This window comes from Tympanuchus pallidicinctus, unplaced genomic scaffold (assembly GCF_026119805.1).
Source record: "Tympanuchus pallidicinctus isolate F22 unplaced genomic scaffold, pur_lepc_1.0 scaffold1, whole genome shotgun sequence".
Lineage (NCBI taxonomy): Eukaryota > Metazoa > Chordata > Aves > Galliformes > Phasianidae > Tympanuchus > Tympanuchus pallidicinctus.
In genome coordinates this window covers 91176736-91202298 of record NW_026294618.1, presented here as the reverse complement: position 1 = coordinate 91202298, position 25563 = coordinate 91176736, and the positions used below count along the sequence as shown (strand labels likewise).

Here is a 25563-nt window from a genome sequence, read left to right as displayed (position 1 = left end):
TCATAGCAGTGGTGATACGGAAAAACTCAGTGCAATATGAGTGCAATAAAATATTTTCACCGTGGTGGCTCTTTTAAACATAACCTTTGAGATGAGATTTTAGAAATTAGCAAGTGAGTATTTAGGTTGTATCTTTCCAGTATCACATTGTAGTTCTAGTTAAAATATCTACTTGTGCCATCCCATTTTGTGCAGTCTTAAAACCTCGAAGCTCAGTGGTCTCTTTCAGATGATCAGCATGTGCTGTGAGAATGTATGTGAGCCAAGTGAGATTAAATAATCAAATTTTCTTGATATCAGGTTTTGACTCCTGTGTTTCACAGTAAGCAGATTTCTTGGTTATATATTTATCTTTTAAGAAACGCTTTAATGCAGATTCTTGTTAAACAGTTTTGCAAAACCTGTGAACCTTGAGCTTCTTCCGTTGTTTTTATTGCCAACTACAATGCAAACAAAATGAGTTGTTTTGTTTTGTTGCTGTTTTGTTTTGTTTTGAGGGAGGAGAGCAAGAGGCGCCCTGTGTTTTCATTTTAAGGTTGTGAAAGGTCTCTCATGGGAGAAGATAAACCACATCACTGTGAAAATTGGCGAGAATAATATGGGCATAAACCAATGCGAAAGTGAGCTGACTATTTCCACCAGACATAAAGGGAAATAGAAGAGCAAACCAAAGACAGTGATTTCAAAAATGAAAATAATTTCTTTTCCCAAGAAAGTTTTTTTTTTTTTTCTAAAACTATTTTCATTCCTCATTTCTGTAGCAAAAATACCCATCTTGTAGTCCTCTGTGCTAGTGCAGTATTAAGTTTAATTAATTTGTTAATATACCTTTTTGATATTAATTCAGGACATTCAGAGTAATTTTAACTAGATTTCGTTATTCCAAAAGCAGGAGAATAGGAAAGAAGACAAAAATAGTTACAGATGACTGAAGAAGGAGCTGTATGAAAACATTACTTAAAATTTTTGACAGAGGAGACTGTATTTTAGACAAATGAGGATAAAATGAGTCCTGATATCTGTGTAATACAGCGCACAGATTATTCTAATCTGAGGCAATACAGACTGCCTCAGGTGCTGAGCAACACCTCCAAGGACTGAACAAACCTACTTGGCGCAGCAGACTGACCTCACATCCCCTCGCCAAGGCCCACGGCACAGCCTGGCACCCTTGCACGATTCTGCTGTCACTCGTAGAGCTAAATCTTCCTTTGCCAACCACAGCCTAAGATCTGCTGTGTTTCTGCTTTCCCTCTCACATCCCTATGAGCTAACCACATGCCCTTGCTTCTGCTGTCCTATAACGGCCTTTAAAAGAAAACAAAAAAGGAGAAAAAAGATCAGAAATCCCCTAACTAATTTTATCAGCTAGAGAGCTGGCAAGCAGAAGTGTATGTGTTGTAGAACTGAAACAGGTGTGGTTTGAGCATTTTCCACATTTGACGTTGGCAAAAATATGTACAGAGGGCGTTAATTCCTCTACAGTGATAGTGGGGTCTTGGAATCTGTTATCTGAAATAAAAATTCTTGGCAGAATTCCTTACACGCTCAAATGGGTTAGCACAACTGATAATTATGGTTTTTCCTTTTTTTAAAAAGGAGGAATCTTTCTAAACTCACAGATTTGTGTATTAATTTTACTGTAGGATTTTTTGTGTTCAGTACACGTGAAAACATTTCTGCTCCTCTTTTGAACAGAAGGTTGTGTCCCATGGCTCTCTCTGAAACAAATATCCCTCTGACGAGTTGGCATTTCTGCCTGCGTGTGCCTGTGTGCTTCTGTATCTGAATGTGTGTATGGCACAGCCAGATCTGGTGTGCTTCCACAGTAAAAATGACTCATGGTCACCAGCATCTCTCCTCAAGTGGAAGAAACCCTATAAAGCCACCTGCTGGAGTCAGAGGAGACTGATAAAGCTTGGAAGGCAAACTAGGCAATATCCTATCACATTGGCCATGTTCTTATTCTCGGACAAGGGGGAAAGATTTTAAACTAAAAAGAAGGTAGATTTATATTAGATGTTAGGAGGACATCCTTCATTATGAGGTAGAGAGGTACTGAACCAGCTTTCCCAGAGAAGCTGTGGATGTCCCATTCCCGGCGGTGTTCAAGGCCATGTTGGATGGCGATATGGGCAGCCTGATCTGGTGGGTGGTGTCCCTGCCCATTATGAGGGGGGTTGGAACTGGATGATCTTTAAGGTTCCTGCCTATCCAAACCGTTCTATGATTCTTGTTGCTTTCAACAGAGGCTGTAGGAGACATGGGTTTGCGTCTCATCCAGGTGAGGAGAGCACTCAGTTGGAGGTCTCCTATTCTGAGTGCTCTGCACATCAGCCCATCCAGATATGGGAGAAGGGCACTTGTTTTGACTGCATTTTATTAGAAGAGATGCTGCATTTCTCATATGAAAGACAGACTTTGCTGTTGGGTTTCTGACACCAACTACCAAGTGGACAGACAGCCTCTGTGCCATGCCAAGTGAGGGATCAGGGTTTCTCCTGTACAGCCTGTGATCTGTGTGTGGCCTCTCACCAAAAGCTGGGGCGTTAGGCTCACAGAAACCAGTCAAAAGCAGCAGGATGCTCATAGATTTACAGATACTCAAGCTACACAGTTCTTCAGACCTAAACTATGTTTCAGTGGTTTCTTCTTGTTACATTTTTCTGTAAAGAGAAATCATACAACAGCAGTAAATTATCTTTGGGGTTTGGGGTTTTTTTTCCTATTTCATCAGTTTTTCTTTTGTAAATAAGACCATATATTTTAGGTAGTCAAACGAAAATTTATTCTCTATATAATATTTATTCCAACCTGAGGCCTAAATATTTGAGATGTGGATTTTGTACCTCAATACATCTCATGACTGTATCTGCTTTACAAACATTACACTTCCATCCTATCCGAGATCAAACTGCTCAGCTTATTTCTGGAGTTCCTGAAATGCACCCCATCCAGCACTAATTTTGAAGCAGTATCCTTTGTTGTTACCTTTTACCTAAGATGTTGAAAACTTCTTAACACCTCCTGCATAGTTTAGTGAAATTAACGCCCTTCCTTTTTTTATGAAGATTTGCAATTACTTCACTGTTTTGTCCCTGGCTATATTTTCCAAGGACAGCATTCTCCTTGCTGGTTGAATTTACTTCTCTCAGACCAGCAATGCCTGTCAGTCACTCATGCCCATTCTCCCTTTCTTGGTAGTTAGTCCCATGTGAAGAGCTAATGGTAAACTTAGTTAATTCTCAATGAAAAGCTAGACCACGTTTATTCCTGCACGTACGTCCAGGCTTCAGTAACCTTTTTCATTCGTTGGCCGAACAGAACACACTGGAAAGGCCGTAATCCATACATGGCCAAAGGATGCGGCCTTATTCAAAGGCAACGCTTGGAAGGTCAGGGTAATGCCAAAGCCCTAACGTAGTGCTTTACAGCTATGAAATCCCAGCAGCTTCTGCCAGCTGTAGCAGGACTGCACTGTGTGGGTGCCAAGCCGCGAGGCCACACACAGCCTCCATGGCTCAGCACCCACACCGCCAATGGATAAAAAAAGTTGGAAAAAAAATGCTGAATCAGACTCTCAGCTTAACCAAAAAACATGCACATAAACTATAATTTTTATTATAAAAACTCTGCTTGGGAGCAGAGATACTGTAGAAAAGCCGGAGAAGAGGGGAAATATTCCTAGTGTTAAAAGCAAGCTAGGGTTCATGGCATTTGACCACAATAGTTTTCTTGGCTGCTATGGGCCTATGACTGATTTAAGAGGGTTTAAGGTTAATAAACCATAGTTGCATGTTATTATCTGTGCAGTTCTTGCACTCTCACTAGCAGTGCCATTTCTTCATAGATTTATGACGATCTCCATGGCAGTATAGAGATTATGTGTTTTTTAGGAACATTTTCTAGTGGAGGAAAAAAAAAATGAGAGAGGGGGAGAGACTGAGAGACTTTATCTTCTAATCTTTGGTGCGCTACATCTACACTGTAAATGGCACTGGTGCACAACCAGCCCCAAATGCTGGTATGAAAAAAAAAAAGAAAAAAAAAGCAACAACGAACAAAACAACCAAAAAAACCCTTTATCAAACATACTCAAGCATATTGAAAAACATTTCTAGCTTCAACATGATTTAGTGATGAGTGGATCAGGAAAAGTGCAGGCAAGCAAAAGAACTAGGAAAATTAAAGTGTTATCCCTTGACAAAAAAAAAAAAAAAAAAAAAGATAGACATTGCCTTAATAGACCTCACAAACAAGTTATTTTTTAAAGAGAAAAAAATAAGGAGGGTGTGTTTTTCTTTTTCTTTCAGTCTTTCATTGCTTCAGGATTTTAAAACTGTACTAAAAAAGCTAGAGGATATTAATCTGTCATAAAAAGCTTAACACACTGTGATAAATGACAGCCAAATGATCTACAACAGTGTTAAACCACAGAATGATTATTAATTATTAAAGCCTCCAAAATATTCTAAAGGATTTTTCCTGCTTTCTCTTAGGTCAGAAAAAATAAGAAAGAAAGAAAAGCCTATAGTCCGTTTCCAGTCTCTCATGCTTTCTGAGCTGAACCCTGCATACAAATCTATATTTGTAAGACATCCTCATCTACCAGTTAATCAAAGCCCTGGAAATTCAAGGAAACCTGTGTTTATGGAAATCTGGCATTTCTGTAAAGTTTTGAATGAGAGCTAAATAGAGCAGTTCATCTCATTGAAACTAATGGCTTCTGCCAAGTGGTTTTGCAGTGCTGGGTCTTCTGGCACAGTCAGCATTTAGGAATTCATTTATGAGCTGGGTTAGCTGGAGACTCTGGAATTCAAATTTATGTCTAAGACTTAGTGGTTTATTTCTGATAGGTCTCTGTAAAGAAATTGTAATCAATTTACCAAACTCGGACTTTGTAATATGCAGAATAGAAGGCTCGCTTTTTTTTTTTTTTTCTCTATGATTTAGGGTTTGGGATTTTTTTTTCCCTCCTTTCCCCAGTGGACAGTTTTAAACTGTACACATGTACATTGTGTAACTGAAGGGGGCTTTTTAATCACCCATTCATAGCTGCTTTTGAAAAAGCTTTGTCCTCATGCTCTTGAGTTGACTTCCTACAGGCCTGATCCCGCTCCCACTGAAAGTGCTCACATTTTCCTCAGGGGAACAGAATCTGACTTCAGATGAAGTCACAGATGCACATAAAAAGCTGAGGAATGTGTGGCTTGTCACACAAGTCGATTTTATTTCAATCATCATTTTCATGAGCGCGCAGTCAGGCTCTATTAAGTGCTTGTTTGATTTGCTTAAAAAACATACATCTGCAGGAACTGGCCAGCGTATTTGAATATTGGCTTTTTTTTTCTGAGTCATAAAAACCTAGACGTTTTTAGCAAGCAATGAACAAGAATTGCTCTACCCTTTCAATGCAACTATAAATTTGCTCCTTTTTTCCCCTTTTAGAACTCCTTTGAAGAACTCATTGAATAAATTAACAACTTGGAGAGCTGCCTGCCGTTTTTGTTGGCTTTGGGTTTCAGGGAGTTGCTTGGTAAACAAAAGTCAATGGGTTCAAACAGTAACAAAGTAATTTAAATGATTAATCAAGTGTTAAAACTAGCTTAACCTCTCCTGTTTTACAAACTCTATATCACCCTCACTAAACTAATAGAGGAATAAGACACCCGTCTGGAAATCTCATCTGAAATATTAGATCGAGAATCAAAAATTCAGCCAAGCAGTGTGGTTTGTAGGGATATCCTGGCGGATAATAAATTGCATTAATCTTACTTAAATTTTCCATCTAAATCATGTCTTGAGACCATATTGCACTGAGGGGAATGTGCCTAGCTTTGAATGCATTGTGCTACTGAAAAGGTTATTAAAAGGGGAAAAAAAAAAAACAACAGATAATGACTTTTCTTGTTTTTCTTCTGACTACTTTTTCCAATATTGAGGAACCTATCTTAAATATTTTGGCACCTAGTGAAGAAAGTCTGCTTTCTCCTGCCAGCGCTTATGTTTTCTAATAGCAGATAAGAAACTCACATACTCAGAACACTTGAGGCAATTTATTTTTTTTTCTGGCCAGAAATTACATGTGTGGACAAAAATAACCCTAGAGTTTTCCCAGCATCGTCAGAGCTAAGTATTTTCCTCGTCTTGCTCATTCAGAAGAATTTCACTTTTCCAGCTACAGGGAGTATGAAAACAACATAGGAAAAGCTCCCCTGGGTTTTTCATCAGCTTGTGAATCTGACAGAAGTCCAAAGGTTAGGAAGTTCCGCCTGTCTTTTCTTCTGTCCACCATCTCCCCCACCGGTGTTGTTTCCTAAGTCTTAAATGAAGTAAAAGGTAAAGGTGCTACAGAAAAGTAAAGATTGACTTAGAAGCACAACATCTTGGAAGCTGGGAGTAAGGGCAATTAGAGCTCGGCAGGCAGGAGCTGCTTGCTGGGATTGTCCACAGCAATGAGGACAGACAATGCCCATGTCCTGAATGAGTGAAGGTCCAGATGGGGCTGTGATGGACAGGAGCACCCATGGGGCTCCCGCTCACCCCAGCAAATGATGAGGGGTGACCAAGGTCGTATATATCTGGGGAGACAGCATGAGAGAGGCAACAAAGCAATCAGTTCTCAGAAATCAGCGGGATGATTCCTGATGTGCCTGTTAGAAGTGGATGTTGTGATGCTGTTCCTAGAGAAAGACAGAAAAACATGATTATCACCCAGCACACCAGCAACCACATCATTTGGTGTCGAGAGGAGGATGATTTCCAAAGAGCGTTGCACAATATTACGCAATATGCTGAGTGTCTGGTGTGCTGATGGACAAGTTTGCTGTCTTCTGAAAATTTGGCCTCAGAAGCTATGATCACCCTCACCTCCAGGGCAGCATACTGCCCCAGTCCTGCTGCCCTTGGCTAATGCAGGGCAGAAAAAGCACCAGCTGTGTGCGCAGACTTGTGCTTCCTCCTAAAATCCCAGTTCCTTCCCAAAACGTGATTCCTGCTGCATGCCACCCGCTGGCACCCAAGGAGATTGCTTGCTTTTGCAGATGCTGTGAACCCTGTAAATGCTGCAGACTGCTGGTTTTCCTAAGCCTTGCAAGAAGGGCCGTCCTGAAATGTGTTTTTCAATCCTTCTGCAGCATCAAAAGGCCAAATATGTCAAATCTATTTTCCATGCAAATTGTTTTTGCACAACTAGGAAAATACTGAACCAGCAAATTCTTCTTGGGAAACAAATTCCCATTAAAATCAATGAGGCAAGCTTCCTACTTGTTTCTGTGGAGTTTTGTTATATATTAAACAGCCTTATGAAAAGAAAATATTTCAGCTGTGTTTAGAAGCGGCAACGCTTTAATATACGGCTGCTAAATCACAAATCAAGCATAAAAATGAGTCATCTGAGCTCAAAGTTTGTACATTTCCTTACATAATTGCTGGAAACAACAAATGACTTTTTAAACACTGGTAAATGGAAATTAAAGCTGTGCTTCAGAGGTACTGAATAGTTCTAAGGCACCTGAAGAATCTTAATTTTTCCCCAAGCCCAGACACATAGAAGAGAAAATGGGGAGGTGGAAGGTGCACATTTTAAAAAACAAAAAGGCTTTTAAAAATCAATTTATTCTCATTTAAGGTCATAAACTCTGAAATAGCCGTCTGACTTGATTTCAAGAGAGGATTAATGTTGCCTGGGTGGTTTTGTCCTGCATTTTTCCTTTAATGCATTTGGATTTAGTGTGAGGGCAGCCTTAAATGGGGTTTGCAGTGTTTGAGATAGGGTAAGTATTTGCCCTTATTGGGCTTTCTATCCTTTGAATAGGAATACATGGCTTTGTTTTAATGCAAGGTTTTACTCTTTCTGCTGGCTAGGAACATATGACTGATACGCGCTTAAAATGTTTGGCCGGTTCTCAGCAAATTCTGATCCAGAACTTGAATTTATCTCATGGACCTCATAGCCAAGCCAACTCCATGCTTAAGTCCCCTGCTTGGGATGGCCTGCTATTGGAAGTGGCCAGAAAAAGCAGTAGGATCCCTTCCCTCACCAGGCTGTCCTGTGTGTTGAGCCTGCAGGTGTGCAGGGAACAAACCCATTGCCCAGCAATGGGGTCTTCCCCCTTCTTTCCCATTTTGTGAATGGGACTTCAGCCCCTCCCCTCACAGGAGAAGCATATGGATGGGGATGCATATAGGGTGCTCAGCTCCAATGGCTCCCCTGGCACAAGGCTGCCTTGCATCTAGTGACATGAATAACAGAGCTCCCATTGATCTCCGGGCCAGAGGATCAGCTTCGTGCAGGCCTTAATTTCTCATCTGTTTTTAATGCCAAGAGCAATTTGTTTTCTTTATGGACAGTGTGGTTGCAAAACCATGTTGTTTAAGATTAAAATTCTTTCATCTGGACAATGGCAGCAACAACAAGGAAAAAAAGAAAAAAAATCTTTTGAAAATAATGAAAAAAATCGAGTAACTTAATTTTTTTCTCTTTTGTGTGTGTGTGTATAAAAGAAAGTAATTACATCCAGGCATCCAAGCTGACCACAAATGCCAAGTTTGTACTTGATGCAGTTTTAACTGGTTGAAATATTATTTCTAAATAAACAGAGTTTAAAATGGAAATTCTGACGAAGCTTTGACTATATTGCTATTACTATCATGTTAAATCATTGTTATTGTCCTAGTGGTGTCAGTACATAGCTACAATTGCTTGTGGAATGATGAAAGCTCAGACTCCAAAAACTCCGCTTCTCATGTAAACTTTAGAGCAGCCAGCTAGAGGAGAATTACACCAATCTAACTTCTTAGCATGAAGTCATACTGGATTTGCTATAATAAACAAGTTATTAAATGTAGCTTCTCTCTTAAATCATTTACATGATGCATGTCTCTTCGAGGAACTCTGGTTTATTTTCAGTACCCACAGCTTACCTAGGCTGTTCATCACAACACTAATAGGTGGTGCAGTGATTTTTTGTGGGGGAGGAGGTATCAGCTATTGCAAAAAGGCTTTGGTGAGGCTGTAATTGGTTAGATTTGGTTTAAATCATTTATTTGGATATTAGGAAACTTGAGAACCATACAATTAACTTGGTCAAAGTGTAGTTATGGTAATAAAATTGGACCATGCAGAGTTGGATTATCTTAATTGAAAGTATTTTTTTTCTGTCTCATTTGAACACATTTTAATGAACAAATTTCAGAGCCCTTCATCCCTGAGTGAGAGCTGGGATCTATATCTAGCAGACAAACCCCATGCTTCTATGGACACATTGTGATCCTGCACCACTTTGAGCATTGTGCTGGCACCCCAACTATGTGACTTTTGCAAAATATTTGCACACAAATATTTTTATGTTATATGCCCAAATCTGCATAGGCAATGGATTGTAAAGCTATCTGTAGATTTAGGAGGTTGTTTTCCAAAAAAAAAGAAAAAAAAGCTAAATCAATCGCACTGCCTTTCCAACTTCTTATTGGTACCTTTTAAAACCTACCAGAGAAACAACCCAGTCTCAGCATAAATATGTGCTGTAAATTCACCTCGTTGCAACTCCAGAGCTGCAATGAGCACATGTAAACTGGTCTCTTCCATCTGTGTGGTTGTGATGGGTTGGGCAAACTCATCATCAGAAGTGAAATGCTGACGGGTTTATTCAAGGAAACCCTCGTCTGAGTTTGTACATAGTGCTGCCCACAGAAGGGTGCCTACACCACTGTCAGATTGCAGAACCATCAGAGGGCTTGGTGCAGAACCAGGCTCTTTTTCTTGGAGGAACTGTAGTTTCAAGGGTACTTGGCAGTAGCTGGAAAGCTCACTTTCTCATCTGATCACTGGTGAAAATTATTGTGGTCCCCAGGTGTTACAGCTGGGCTATTTGTCATGTTCTGAGCACTACTTCCTTCCTGAGATAATAACGAAACCATCAGCCTGCTGTGATGACCACTAGCAGCAATTATTCTTCCCTTTCTCTGTCAGCCAGTTGTTACTTCTTGCCATCTCTATCTCCTGTAATGTACCATGTTGCATCCCTCCCCTCTTCAATACTAAGGGTCATTGTTTTCCATGCAACAAGGGATTTGGGGCTTAGTTTGGCCGTCGTCTGGATGACTGTTATTCTCCCAAGCAGTTGTCTTTTTTCTTTCTACAGTGATGTCCTGAATCAGATCCTTATTCCTACTTTTTGGCGAGCCCAGATTCAGTGTGCAACATTTCCTGCTGAACTAACATTGAAACATGAAAATCTAACATTGAAACATTCCTGAACTTAGGGACTGTCCAAAGCCAAATCCAGAGCAAGTTTTGCAGCTAGGATGTATCTGTGGCCCCCAGAATAACCTACACTGAATAACCTGTAGGGTTTTTGTCCCACCCTTAAGTCCAGTAGAACTTCAGAAAGGATGCAGCATTTCTCCTATTCTGCAGATGAGGAATCCAAGGAAAGGAGGTGAAGTGACTTGTGTCAATGAGCCCATAGCCCCGCTGTCAGCTCAGTGTGTCACACAGCCCACATATTGCCTCTTCAAGCATGGAACTGCAGCTTTTGGCTTGGATCAGTCCTGCAATAGGCAGCCTGATTTACAGACTCCTCTGCTGCTGGGGTCAAAAACTAAGTCACTTTTCAGTCACGGGGGCAGACCTGCCAACTGTAATTAAAAGCTTTCCTTTGAAATATGTGTCAGACTTTACACATGGCGAAAAGTGCTTCTCACAATATGAGCTTTCAGGCTCCCGCGCTGAACAACATACATGCGGCTAACCACTTCTCTGTTGGGTCCCAACAGCATCTGTTCCTTTGCCAACATTTTACTGGCATTCCACCCAAATCAGTGTAGCGTGCTATTCTGCCAGGTAGGGCCAAGAGTAGTTAAGAGGTTAATAGACTCAATCCAGCTTCAAACGCGACGCAAACCTCAGAGGCAAACCAACCAGACTGCTATCGAATGAGGAAAGCAGTCTTTCTGATGGTTTGCCTAATTACAGGAGAGTTAGCCTTGTGCAGGTGATACTCTTTCCACCTCTTTCTATGCTGGCTGGAAGGGCGTCATGGTTCACAGCTTGCACTAGCTTTTTAAAACCCCACATTCAGAGAAGCAGTTGAAGGCAGAGGTGTTCCTAAGTCCTCCAGGCTCTTTTGAAAACCCCTGTTCTGGAAAGAGCTTCATCAAAAATCTCAGCTTCTCTTCCAGGAAAGTATAATACCATTCTGGCTACACCTCAGCATCACGCTCTGACTTAGGTGGGGGCTTTTCCTGCAGCAAGCATTTCACCCACCGCTTTTCAGGTGGATTAAACTCTCTGTGGAGAATAACACAGGAGGCTTTCTTGTGAGATTTCCAGAGCTCCTCACCTCCAGCCAAGTCAGAAATCCTGCTAGCACAGCCACCTTGTGGCATGCAAGTATCTGCAGTTTCAGTCCCGGGAGACAACAGGAAGCGCAGAGTCAAGCCAGAGTTTAAAATAAATACATAAAAGTTAAGCAAATATTTTTGAACCTCTAGAGCAGGTTTGGGTTTTGTTTGATTCAAAGTAATAATAATACTTAGCACTTATAGTGTACTTTATAGTTTGAAAGCACTATACAGAGCTTAACTGCTTGGGTTTTGGGCAATGGTCTGGATCAGCTCTTATTTGATCTGAATGAGTTCTCTCGTGCCTGCAGAATATATTTCAAAAGTCAGAGGGAAGAAGCAGGAATATCCTCAGTGTCTTTTAGGTTCTTCTTTCGATTTTGCCACTGAACACATTCATAGGAAATCAGTCCAACCCTCCATCAGAAATTGTGCCCTCCAACCCCACTCGCAAGCCCCTTGTGAGATTTAATTTTAGCAGTGCATCTAAGGTGTTCTTATACTTGCTCTTCTTTTGTCTGGTGAAAATTAAAGCCTAAATTGTGAATGAAATATATACTGGCAGGCAGCAAAACAACTCAAACCTTTCACGATTACTTATATTGTTCTAATGGTAATCTCATCCACCACCCAAAGCACAAAGGTTTTTGAAAAAGTTATGGCAAAGTATGTAGATAGATGAGCCACATGCCTGAAAAAATTCTCTTGGGTCTGGTGTATGTCTATTGTGGCTTGAGCTCTCCTTCCAAGCCTTGTTTTTCCAGGAGTCAGCTTTAAAGCGCAGCGTAGCTATTGGACCACTTTATGATCTAAAGACATATTTACAAGTTCAAACCACTTCAGGAGCTAATTATGTTCTGGACATGCTACAGTGTTTGGATGCCAAAATGTCCGTATTCTTTGAAATGCATGTTTGGTAGCTTTCTCAAGAAGACCTTATTTCACAAACTCCAGTTACAACAAATGAACACATGTTCCTCTTTTTGTTTCTTCTTTTTTTGCTGAATTTGAGAAGAAAAAAAAAAAGTAATCATACCGCAATGGAAAACATTTCATTTTCTCATTAAAAAGTACATTTCAGCAGGTTTTCATCACACTGTCTTGCCACCCTCAGCTTTCTGTGGAAGGAGCCTCTGTGCAGGACATGATTTCCTAGCAACCAGCACAGCATGGAGAAGGGACACAAATGGCCATGGGAAAAGGAGAAGAGTCTTTCTCTATGGGCTCTAGGGGGTATAAGGAGACATTCCATCATTAACCAGGCTCCTTGCTCCTCATTCAGGTTGTTTATTCCCCCACTTAGACACTTCCCAAGGAACCAGCAAATGGAGAGTTTGGGAGGAGGTGGATGGCTCTGGGCTGGCTGGACCTAGTCCTTGCTTCACACCCAGTGCTAAACCAGAAGCTGTTGCATTGATTTCCCAGCATTGTGCCAGCAGGCTTGTGGTAGGGGAGCCCACTGATCTCTGTGGACATGGCGGTTGCTCGGTGCTTTGCTGGATGTGCTCAGGCAGAACTAGCCTGAAGCCACCAGAGAAAGGAATCAAGCACCAGAGGAAAACCGTCATTGGCTTCATTATTTGTCAGATTCAGAATGTGAGACAGAAAGAAAGTAGGACAGTGGCAAAAGTGGAAGCTCCAGAAAGAAACCACAGAGCTGGCCATGCCTCCTGGAGAGGAGACTAAAGCTAAAAGTGAAGAGGAGCCCAGCCCCAGCAGGGGGGAGCGTACTATGACACTGCATGATGCCACGCCAGGTGCAGGCAGCAGCTGGTGAATGCAGGAAGCTGCAGGTGGCAGAAAGCGAGGGTCCAAACTGCTCTGCATCCCTGGGACACGATGCAGTGTTACTTAGAAATGAGAGGATAAAAGGAGAGGCTGATGTGCCAGCCCAGCATGCACGTCAGAGTCGTGTCTGAGTGTAACCTATTTGCCGTGTCCAGAATCAAGTTTTTCAAGTTTTCCTTCTCACAACTGATCATTTACCATCTCTATGACTTTTCTTGCTGCTTATTCCCCGTAGGCTTTGCCACCTCTTTGATCTATACATAAATATATGCAGCTCTTGAGCACACTGTTTACATAGATTAAAAGGAATCCTAAACCTTACATGCACACACTGATAACCTCAAATCTGATTTGTGATGGAGTACCTGAAAATGGCTTTTACTCTGTGGAATTTTAAGGTTTACAACAACAAGCCAGATGTCTTAAGCCTTAGACAGTAGGGGCTTTTGCCTTTGAGTGCAGCAAACACTGAGTTCCAAGGTAAAGTCGACTCTCCCGCAGTGGTGCTGCTGAATGCCAGAATGGCATTCAAGCCTGTGAATTTTGCTGTGATCCACAGAGCTAGTTTTATCTTCCATGAGCAGGATCAGTTTATGCATCATTCTGACAGAGTGAGTATCTTGAGAGTGGTACGCTGTACTCTTAAACTCATCAGTGAACCGGGGAGGCCAGAATTTAAAGCACAAGGTGGTATGGTGTGTGAAATAACTCACTATTGAATTTGTACAATTTCTGTATATGTTCATAACCCAGTGAACCACCTTGCCCATAACACTTCTCTTGTAAAAAGATCTCCTCTTTGCAAAAGGAAGATGAGAGAAGTGCCAGGACAAATTCAGATCTTGAAACTAGAGAATGCTGCATCCCTGTATGCATACACATTCAGACCAGTAATCTTCATATCTTCTTGAAGTCCTTGAATTATTTTATCACTTACTGTAGATGTGCCTTCATAAGCATCATCATAGTTTCTTACCACGTTAGTTACAGTAAAAAAATGTATTCTTATATTCTTGCCAGTAGAGTTTCATCCTGATACATACTGTAGTAAAACAAGGGAACAGCTTGTGTGCCTACACCAACACTCCAACTTACTAGACAACCTCACAAACATTCCTAGGCCCATTAATTATAAACTGCAGTCATTAGAGGCTATTTTCCTTGTGTACACTGTCCACAAGACTTCCCTGAATTAAATCTTTCTTGAGCTAGGGTCAGTCACTCAGAAAAAAAGCAGTATAAGATGAAGTCACAAAGATTTTTCTGTTGTACCTGTACTGGGGTTCAGGCCCATAGAGCACCACTGCCTGGCAGGGCTGGTATTGACCAAGAGCTACCAGAGACTTTGATGTGCTGGACATGGAGATTCTTAGGTGAAGAGGAATCTGTTGCCTTGTTAATGAAGTTATTCCTGTACCACCACATCTGTGCCGAACGCGGCACTGCTTAGCTCAGCTCATCTAAGGCTACATCAGTTTCAGGGAGCCTGTGGTTATTTTTAAAAAGCCACAAATTCTGTGGAGAGGCTTCCTTCTTCATATTTATATCTGGAAACCTCTAGACAGGTAGAAAAATCATGGCAATGCAGGCACAGAAAAGATCTTATCTGCCATGGAATTACTTTCAGGAATGAGATGTCACGATGTGTTTGATTTAAATGATTTTAAGACTGTATATTAATGGGGTGAGGTGGATGGAATGAGTTCACATCAAATTACACCAAATCCTGAAGCATACAGTGTTTGGGGGAGATCATACTTACACTGAATAAAGACAGACTGTTTATGGCCTGAATCAGCACACGAAATTGCCATATAGTAAGTCACAAGTGCATGGAAATTTACCTCACCGAGAAGAGATACTGTGATAACATTTAACAGATTTTCTTTTTTTCGCCTGGCACTTGACACTTAGTCCTTTTCAAGTGTCTGACCACCTCCATGTGCTTCGGAAACCTCTCTGCCAATCCCAACAAGGCTTGAGAAGATCACAGGAGTTTTCACATACTTGGCTGCCCCAACTTATTAAACAGTCTCCTTATAGGATGTTTTTATTTTTCAGCCTATATCCCAAAAATCTGATGTTCTTGGACAAGGAAATGTGAGTGCGGGTGGGCTCAGGAGTCTCTACCCTTGCTGCTTTCCTACCTGGTCTAAGGAAAGTTCTTTAGACTAGAAAGAGGCTTGTCCTAAACTTCTCTGGGAGGTGATTTCACAGCCCCAACTCACAATGAATGGCTCTTACCCATTCCTAGGCCAGCCATTTAGCTAGTGAAAATGAGCAGTGCCAGAGCTTTGCCTCCTTATGCTATGTAGAATGGCCCATGTCACCAAAGGCTGCAAAATCAAGCCCTGAATCTTACTGTAATGTATGGGTCCCCCACAAAACTCTCAAAATTAGATCTGTGAGTCTTTAAAAGCATATTTGTGTGTGTGTGTGAAAATACCTGCATGGAACAACTGCTGGCTTTGGAAAAAGTAATTCCTTCTGAACCATAAAAACTCACACCGTCCTTGCTCCATCAGATTTTCAAGGGAAGCCAAGGGAGAGAGGCTTCTTAATGTGTGTTCAGGATCAGAAAAAACAGATGGTCCTGGTAATGTGTTTTCTCAGAAGGTGTATAAGAAGTCCATGCAGACCTCACTAGTTTTGAAGGCTGTTTTATGAAGCCAGGGTAGGGAACATCTGTACTAGATTTTAAAATCTATTTGTAAACTAGTCTTCTTGGACCCTTAATATCAACTTAAAGGGAATAAGGCACATCCAGAATGTGATACATACTTTCCTGAGACAGATGATGAATCATGCCAAAGGAATCAGACTCTCAAACAGCCTATATCTCTTTTTGAAGAGGCTAGCTGAAGGTAGCAAACTGCTCACTGGGAAACTTGTGCTGGAGATGTTAAAGCCAGTGAATCCCAGTGGAGGAGACTTTCCTAAAGATATCCAAATCCCCTGCTTTAGAACATCGATGGTGTTGCAAAAAAAGTTCTAAAAACAATGACTTTCTACGCAACCAACATGGGATGACTTACAGAGCTTTCTTAGATTACGTTTTATTTTTAGTGTCTTCAACTCACATTTCTCATGCTTTTCTGGTGTCAGCTTCCTGGTGTCAGGAAAAAAAACGAATCTGAAGACCAATGACTGTTGAACACCAAAAAGTATGGATAATCTAGGGAATCATAACTTAGTTTCAATAGTTTTGTTTTTTCAGGAAGCTGCCTGAAATTTCTATATAGCTAACCTTACTTACTCTTCTGTGTCTGCTTGGCTCTAGTAACCAGTAAGTTTGAAGGACAGAGGAAATACTCAGCCTTAAGGCTCTATTCCCATCCATCTGTTTAATGGTCTTATGGTGACTTTTATTCTAGCTACTCCATACTGTTCCCTACAGAAAGGAGGAAACAGGAAAAAATACGGAAATTGGAGCAACAGAGAGAGGGAGCTTTGTAAGTCTTACTGCAGCTTTGCATCTAAGTGTACCAGGGTCTGAAACTTGGAGCAGTTTGTACCACGAGCATGAATATCTCAGAAGAAATAAAATATGCAGTTCAGAGGTTTTGTCTTTAGCTAGACAGATATCAGCGATGCTGCTGTAAGGCCTCATGTTCCTGGTCAATGCCAGAGTTGTCACCTGTGCTGAGCTGCCATCTTTGTTCACTCCTGGTGAATCTTTCCCAACTGTATACCAAGCCTGAAGAACACGTAATCTCTTCAGAGTCAGTGGTAGATTTCTCCTTAGTCACTGGAAGAATCTGATGGCAACTCAGAAAAAGCTTCCAAGGTTGGTGAACACCCCATGTGACTTGCTCATTTTGCAATTGCTAGTCCACCAGTCAGGAGAATCGTTGCTGGGCCAGAGAGCTTGAAGGTACTGTGCATGTGTCAGAGAGAAGGTGGTGCCAAACCCTTTGTCAACCCTATCTGATATCAGTGGGGTATACTTCTCCAGACAATGCATGACCGTCAGCGAAAAGGGCAGCTCTTCTTTTCAGCATTTGTCTTCTTGCAAAGGTTAAGGACCCAGTCTCTAACTCGTTCTGTCGTGGAGAACTTGCCCCTTTAATGTGGGTCCAAAGTCCTTGCAACCGAACACATGCTTCCCAGCTGGACCTAATTAAGTCTATATGGCGGTATTTGGGGGTGAATAAACAGAGAAGGAGGAAACTTGCTCTGTGGGAGGTCTGTGGAAAGAGCAATAGAGGGCTGAGAACTGGGAGACCACTAGAGTGACTGGCTGGTGTCTTCTCCTCACTGAGAGCCAGAAAGAAAAAAGGGCTTGTGGACTGAGTCCTTCATGTTATGGAGTCAAGCCTGTGAGCTAAAGGATATGGGAAGCAGCAGTGAGAGAGCATAAAATAAATCCTGTGGTGAATGTGGAGATCAACAGCTCTGAGACATGGCAACAGGGACATTCCTGAGAGAAAGGACAAGGAGTGGCTGCAGCAAATAAGGGTGTTCGTGAGGATAGATTAAGAGCAGAAGAAGGCATAACTGTGACATTTGTCACATTTCCAATACTTCACTTGGAACAGAGCTATCAACCATTTGCTGAGGAATGTTACTTCTGCTTTTGCTCCTCAGGGAGGGTAACATTGTCAGATTCTCAAAGGAGCAAGTACTTTGATTCTCCCTAAGGGCTAGAAGGCAGTTTTTCTCTCTCCTCAGGTACAGCACCTGACCAGCTCTCACTGCTTGGTGCACTCACAGCAGGTCCCATCTTTCAACAAGCAGAAATGGAAGACATACATTTAATTTTGGAAACCAGTGTTGTAAGGCAAACAGAACATTATTTGATGTTATCAATGTGAGAAGAAGCAGGGGAAATGCTGTAGCATCCTAGTTATAAATTCCTTGGACCAGTGACTGGTCTTGGCCATAGACACAGCACCTGGAAGAATAGGGCCATATTAGGGTTCTAGAATTCCCTGTTATGCTGCTAATGAATAAGTGTGGACTTATCCAGTCAAATGGTTGGCTTTCATCTCCCAGAGGAGATTTGTACTTCAGTTCCTGCATGTGCATTAGGTTCTGATTAAACAGATCTGCTGAAATCCAGAGGGACAGGTGATGTCATCATTGTGAAACTAGGCCTGGGTTTCATATAAAAACAGCTTCACACACCAGGCTTCTCCACATGGCCTTGAAAATGCAAAGAGTTACATTTTACTGGTGCAGTTTTGTAGCCCTTGCCACTCTGTTGGAAAGGTTTACACTAGAAGTCCTATAACCTGCAACAGGAAGGGTATTGATCTTCCTAGGGACAATGAGCAATACATCTCTTTAGATTCAGCCTGGATTGAGAGACCAAAAAAGAAGACCTCAGTTTGACCAACAGGAAAGTGATTTGTGCTCTCATCTCATCCTTCAAAAGATCACAGTCAACACCACCAAGGGGCAGCCATGTAGTTGTAGTAGTGCTGGTATGTGTGCACAGAGAAATCTTAAGACTCTGGAAGTGAATTTCTTGGCTGAGGAATGAGTCTTCCAGAAATGCTCAGGCAGTTTAGTGAGTCTCTAGATAGAAAGATGGGATGCAGACAGAGCTTTGTGTGTCTGTGCTAGGTCACAGAAGAAATTCAGGATACAGTGTTGGGACAGAGAAAAAAAAAAGCAAGCACAGTTGTCACAGAGTAACCATAGCATTTCAGGCAAAACAAACATTAAATTTGGGAAGGGAGGAGTTGGCCAATGTACCTAGTTCTTCCAAATAGAAGAAATAGGAGAACAGTATGCTTCAAATTCCTTCCTTCCTTCCTTCCTTCCTTCCTGCCTTCCTGCCTTCCTGCCTTCCTGCCTTCCTTCCTGCCTTTTCTTTCTCTCTCTCTCTCTCTCTTTCCCTTTCTTTCTCTCTCTCTCTCTCTCTTTTTCTCTTGCTCTCTTTTTTTAAAGTACATTACTATTAAACAATTTCATTAGCCTACAGACATTTTGTGAGACAGCATGGGAAACTACAAGGTGCTCTATGTAAGAGTTGTAACATCATGTCTTTCCCATTTTTTCTCCTTCTTCCCAGCACTCTCCTCCCCCAGTTCTGAGTCTTTTCCAGAGCCTGATTCCAGTCCCCCAGATAGGAGGACGGGATTTTTTTTCTCAGGGAAGACTCCCTTAGACCTCTGGGCTGCAGCAGTTTCAGGAATGTAGCTATGGGAGAACAAAATCCCAGAAGAAATATGAAGTTCATTTTTTAACTAAAATTATGATTTATGAGGAACAGCTGAACAGACTATGTGAGGTTTCATTTAAATAAATTCTGAAGGTCATAATGATTTAGTAGAACTGTATATGCTTACTCTTTTGTGAGACTTACATATCACATAAGCATAAGGATCCTTCTACTGTTTCTATGTTTAGTCTTGCATATGATAACCATGTGCTTTCAGCACCTCACGTTTACTAACGTTTTTTTCATTAGAAAACCTCTTTGAGAACTGAAGGATGGAGAAATGAGGTGAAGAGATTAAGGAAAGCTGAAGCCAGGCTGGGCCAGACCCCAGGTTTCTTGTATCTCAGCACCAGTGCCTTGGTTTTTCCCTTTTCAAAATTCCCATGCTCTGGAGGTCACTCTTCCTCACCCAGAGTCTTCATCATATAATTTTATGATTTTACTACAAGTTCCTCTCCAGGAGTTACCCAGCTCTACCATAGGATGGTGAGGAACAAAGTCAGAGCATGCCTTATCCACCAGAAAGCTCAGCAGTTGCCCTTAAAACCATTGGCCTCTTCCACCAGGGGTGCTTGCCATTACTACATTCATTGCAACTTAGATGAAGAGCCCAGTTGAACCTGAGGCACAGATAAATATTAGCACAAAACAAAGAGTTGGTATTCTTTAGAGAAACAAATGGAAACACATTGTCTTTAAAATTCTCAGTGAGTCCATTCAAACATAACCTGCTGCTGTGCCATGAACAGCACCCTGTTGAGCACAAGTCTCTCCAAAATGTGGATTCATGAGCACTTGGACTTGTCCCCATCTCAGTAATGTAACACAGAGCCTACCCTCCCACACCAAGTCTAAGACAGTATTTAAACTTCTGAGAATGATATTAGCCCCTGCCTAAGATCACTGTACCTAGTTCTTCCTAGTTCTTAACCCCTAACCATTCAGAAAGAGAATAACTTGGAACCATTTTCTTCCATTTCTCTGGGTGTTTTATTTGGGCTGGTGCACTTGTTGTGAGGGTTTTAAGGATCTTTTCTCTAAATCTTCTGTTACCATGATAAAAATAATTAGCCATCTTTGTCATGTTTTCCTTGTCAAAATACCTGTGAGAGAGAGAGAAGCCCTACTTTTATTTCAGGAACTCAGGGAAACATGGAGTCAATTTGTGATTGTGTTTAACTGCCAGAAGATGCAGAGGGACATCAAGTGGGATATTCAAGAACATCTCTATTTAGATACTGAAGTAAGACTTTGATAGGTAATTAAAGAACAATGTTAAGTTTACAAATCTCCTGAAAAATCTAGCTTAAAGTACAACTAAACTCCTCTGTGTCACTTCTACGTCTGTGGGAGATCAGGGAGATGGATATTAGTTTCTTCTTCAACAGAAAGCACTAAAAACAAATTGTGTTTTCTTCCATACAATTACAGAGTAATTTATTCTAAGTAATGTCATTACATTTTGCAGACTGTCTTTAGTGAGTGTAGTAATACATGTGGCTACTATTGCACTCTCCCTCACTTTCAAATTTAACTGTTCATTGCTTACAGGATTTAGTAATGTAGAAGCCCAACAGATATGAGAAAATGCCCAACAGACATGAGGATGTCTGTGTGAATGCTCTTCTTACTGTTACTATAAAAACAATCTGCTCTGAGACGAACATTGTTGGAAGCTAGTTGTATGTAATATTTTTCATAAATCTATGTAATCTGTACATATAAATCATAACATAAAATTATACAATATAATATGTTTTTAATTTATGTCCAGGTAGCTAAGGGCTGTTTTCCCCTTATTTATAAGGGTCCTACATCTCTTGAAATGACAACTTGAGGCAAAGCTAACATCCCTGCTGTCTGAAGTGTTGTTCACACCATCTCACGTAGAGGATAACCAAGGTTAGTGGAGCTTTTTTGACCCTTTACCTCAGGTGAAGTATAGAATGGGATCAGAATCCATTTCTTCCTACTTCATCATACATGTTGCTTCTTTTGAAAGGAGTAAACTTAGCCTTTTCAGGGCATTGCTTGTGTTTCATTAGTGTTAGAGTCAGACCGTAAGGGGCAGATACATATCTTAAGTACTTATGTCCAGCTGTATTTGGATGAGATCTGGTTTCATGTCAAAGAAATATATCACCTGGTAAAAATAAGTGTGCAAACTAATCTAGATGCCACTACATGCTCATACGTTTGACGAGAAAACAAAGACTTCATAGTTGTATAGGCCTGGAAATCACTGTTGCTAATGACTTCTCCATCTAACCTGTAGGTATAAAGTGGCTTGGCTCTGAAAGTCTTGAAAAAAAGTCACAGAAAATCCCTATGTTTTGCAAATTTGATGCATTCAGAGGCACATGTGCACACGGCAGTGAAGAAATCCTGCTTCACATATGGTAAAATATAAGCTTGGGGGAAATCTTACTGCGAAGGTGGGTTGCATATGTGTTTTTGCAAGTGTGTTTATGTAGAATTTTTGGATCTCAAGACTAGAGGCCTTGCTCAGGCAAAAATCCAACTGGCTGAAATGGAAATGTTGCCTTATGCAGTCTGCAAAATTCGGCTGGGAGTGCATGTTTGTACATTTTCCGTGCATGCTAAAGGTCAAGGAAAAGATTGCCAGGACCTCTTATTTGTTTCTGTGCCTTCCTGCTGCATAGCCAAGATACAGGTAAAGCTGCCACGGCTTTCAAAGAGCCTGCAGAATTTGGCCCACTCTGTATCAAAACAGCCTTGAACAGTGGAGTACAGCTAAATTATTCCAACACCAGACAAATGGGTCTGCCTAACCTAAGCCATAACATTTGAATTATTAATGTTCTCTAATAAAGGGGATAAAGTGTCTGTAGAACAGAGTGTTTCAGAGCTCTGTTAAAGATCATGCCTATTTTAATTTAGAAGTTCAGCTTGAGGAGAGACAATGCTGGCATTGTGTTACAGAGATTTAAAACGAGTCTGTCTTGAGGATTTTTCTCTGTCCTTATCTGTAATAATAGAATTTAAAAAAGAGTCAGAGCGAGAGCAGCAGCACTGGAAAATATCTTTCTCAGAAACTATAGCAGACAGGTCACAACATTTTTAAACAATGATAGTAACATTTATTCTATCAAAGCCATTTTATGTTTTATTTGGAACTCTGGCGCCTTTATTTTTTTAAGCTCTCATAACATGACACTAATTACAGACATCAAGATGCTCTATAGAAGATACCAGTCAAAATCCAGATGCTGCTTCTTTTCCTTTCTCTGCACTCCCACCCCAGCCCCTTTGTGTGCATTACATCATGGCATAGTTTATTTTAAAAGTGCCTCAAAAATGCGATGATAGTAATCGTAGACAGCAGGAAATTAATGGTAAGCACCTCTGGTCTGCAAATTCCTTTACAAAGCACTCTGTCTGATCATCAGAAGACCTTCTTGTTAGCAGAGGCTCGAAAATACAGAGGCTTGAAAATGCAGTTTGGATGATGTGTTAAAAATTATATCAGGTTAAATTCCTTTTCATCTTAGAGCTGTGCACACGTGCTTTCTAGACTCTGGCACTTCTGCCAAATGGAAATGCTTAGATCCACTGAAGGAGTCGGTTTTGCTGGTCCATCTTGAAGGCTGATCTGCTGCCTCAGCTCATGGGGTGCACTGCACCCACAAGTGTGGGTTTGGGGTGAAATCTCTTAGGAGACGAGGCTTGGGAGAGACCTTATTTCTCTCTACAGCTGTCTGAAGGGAGGTTATGGTGAGTTGAAGTTGGTCTCTTCTCCAAGGTTACTAGCAATAGGACAAGAAGTAATGGCTTTATGTTGCGCCAAGAGAGGCTCAGGCTGGATATTGAGAGAAATTTCTTCTCAGAAAGAGTGGTGAGGGATTGGCACAGACTGCCCAGAGAGGGGATGGAATCACCATCCCTGGAGGTGTTCAAGAGCCATGGAGATGTGGCAATGAGGGACATGGTTAGTGGGTATAGTGGGGATGGATTGATGGTTGGAGTGATTGGACTAGATGATCTTAAAGGTCTTTTCCAACCTTAATGATCCTATGATTCTATGAAAGAAGCCCCAGGCATCATCCCCTTTCTGTCTCAGATGACAACAAGATAGTTAGCTGTGGAGTTGGTGTGCTCCATAGTTCTTCAGGCAGTGATGGTCCTCCGCAAAATGCTAATAACTAAATAGCCAAGGACTCTCAGGCACCAGTGGTGGCACTGAAAATATGGCAACCCATGGTTCTGAGACACTCCAATCAGCTGCCTGTAGCAAATGGTATGGTTACACTCTAGCCTTCAAAACTGCTGAGGTACGATATGACTTCGCCACACAACCATATGCAGACTAACTTCATGTGACACTTCAGCCAGGGTAGCATCATCTGGGAGGGTGAACGTCCCATGACCTGGTTTGCCACATGCCTCTGCTGGGTCACAGGGATTCCCTGCAATACCGTGTTGCTCCAAGTCCAGCTGGCATCAACAAAACAGCCAGCCTCAGTCAGAACAATGTAGGCTCATCTTTCCTGCGTGTCACTGATAGCAATAGCACATCCTGTGGCCTCATGGTGACATGTACGTGCACCGTGGAGCCAGATGACAGCCACCCTACTTGCGTTTTCCCTCAGGCAGCCAGGATGAAGTCCCAGTGCTGTGTAAGTGTGATTCAGGATTTCAGCCAAAATGTTGCAACAAACACATTTGTCTTGCAGAGTAAGCAAATAAAGTGGCAACACTGCACCAGTAAAGAACAGGAAGCATTTGATGACGCTGGCTCCAATTCTTTAGCCTATTAAGATTTCCATTACCCTCAGGCTCATTATTCAGCAATAAGTAAACACCAATAAATCTGAAATAACAAGTGAAACACATGCACTTAAGAAAAAAATAATCCTAGTAAATGTTCCTTCTTTTAGCACATTAGAAACACTCAGCACAACAGTACTAGGGTGGTCATGATGCTCTGAAATACATCCCATTCTCCAAAACAAGCATCCCACAAGCCTTTGCAACCAGGAATGAAGGGAGGCTCCACAGTAGAAATCCTCTCATTGATCTCCTTCATGACCATCTCTGAGAGATTCCTTTTTTTGCAGAAATTACAAGAACTGAAGTAAATGCACCAGCATTCCCTCCTCACTCCAGTGCCATCAGGAGTAGTGCAATCTGGACACACCTTTGTGTCTGTGCCATGCTGTCAAGGACTTAGACTGTATTTCATGGGTGTGGAAATCCTTTCTCTTTTAAGCTTACAGAAATCTTTTTCCCAACACAAGAAAGATGACCTTTTTTTTGCCACTGTGCGGGTTAAAACACCTTGTCAACCTGTGATCAGATCCATATTCTTCCTTTTTCATTAAACTGTGGAGGGTTTATTCTACATTTCCCTAAGTAGGGATTTTAGTTTTTCTATTTTCCGTTATTAAACAGGAAATCTCTCCACTGCTTCTCCACTTTCTCTAAGCTTTGTTTACATTCTACTTCCATTACCAGAATTATTCTTACATTTTTCCATCCCCTCTTCTGAACAAACATTTACACTGACTCTGAATGACTCTTATTATATATAAAGGGAAACAACAAAGCAAGTGAGAACAAAAGTAACATCTCTGTGGGAGGATGAAATGTGGCTGCTCCCACCATGCTCATAGTGGCCCTGGGAAGAGACTGCCAGCTTTAAGCATCCCTGACTGCAGCGGCATGATAAAAACGTAGATGTGCACCAAACAGTGCATGAAGCCATGAGAATTACACAGCAATATGTGCCACAAAAGTAAATTACTTCTGTGCTCATGGGTTCTTATCTATCTATACAATTATTAGGACATATCTTCTGGACTCAGTCGATACAAGCAATGTGGCTCTCATCTGTCCCTCAGACCAGCAGCTTTGGGCAACTGGCACATCAGGTTTGGTCTGCTGCCCTGGCAAGTCTGCTGCTAGAGGTCAGTAGCTTATGGTTACTGTGGCTCACACCACTGATACTAAGATTTGTCTTCTCATCTCTTTGGGATGTGTTAGAACCCAAGCTGGGCTGTTGAGCACTGAATCAGTCCTTGTTTCTGCACTTGCCTCACACATGGCCTGCCAGCTGAACAGCTGCAGCAAAGACCTGTTTGCCCAAGCAGCTCACAAAACCTTTTTCACCCAAGGCTAAATACAAGGTCTTGCACTTTAGTTGAGGTAATCCCAGATATGAGTACAGACTGCGAGAAGAACTCATTGAGAACAGCCCTGAAGAGAAGGCCCTGGCACAGCTGCCCAGAGAAAGCGTGGAT

At 41.5% G+C, this 25563-nt stretch overlaps 1 long non-coding RNA gene across 1 annotated transcript in view; it reads left to right on the top strand.

The window, feature by feature from the left end:
- The window catches only part of LOC128083695 (uncharacterized), a 96815-nt gene extending 74684 nt beyond the window's left edge, over positions 1–22131 (top strand). The window contains exons 2-3 of the long non-coding RNA XR_008208158.1: positions 21078–21205; positions 21579–22131. This is a non-coding gene — a long non-coding RNA (uncharacterized LOC128083695). The remainder of the gene's footprint in view (positions 1–21077; positions 21206–21578) is intronic.
- The last annotated feature ends 3432 nt before the right edge of the window (positions 22132–25563 follow it).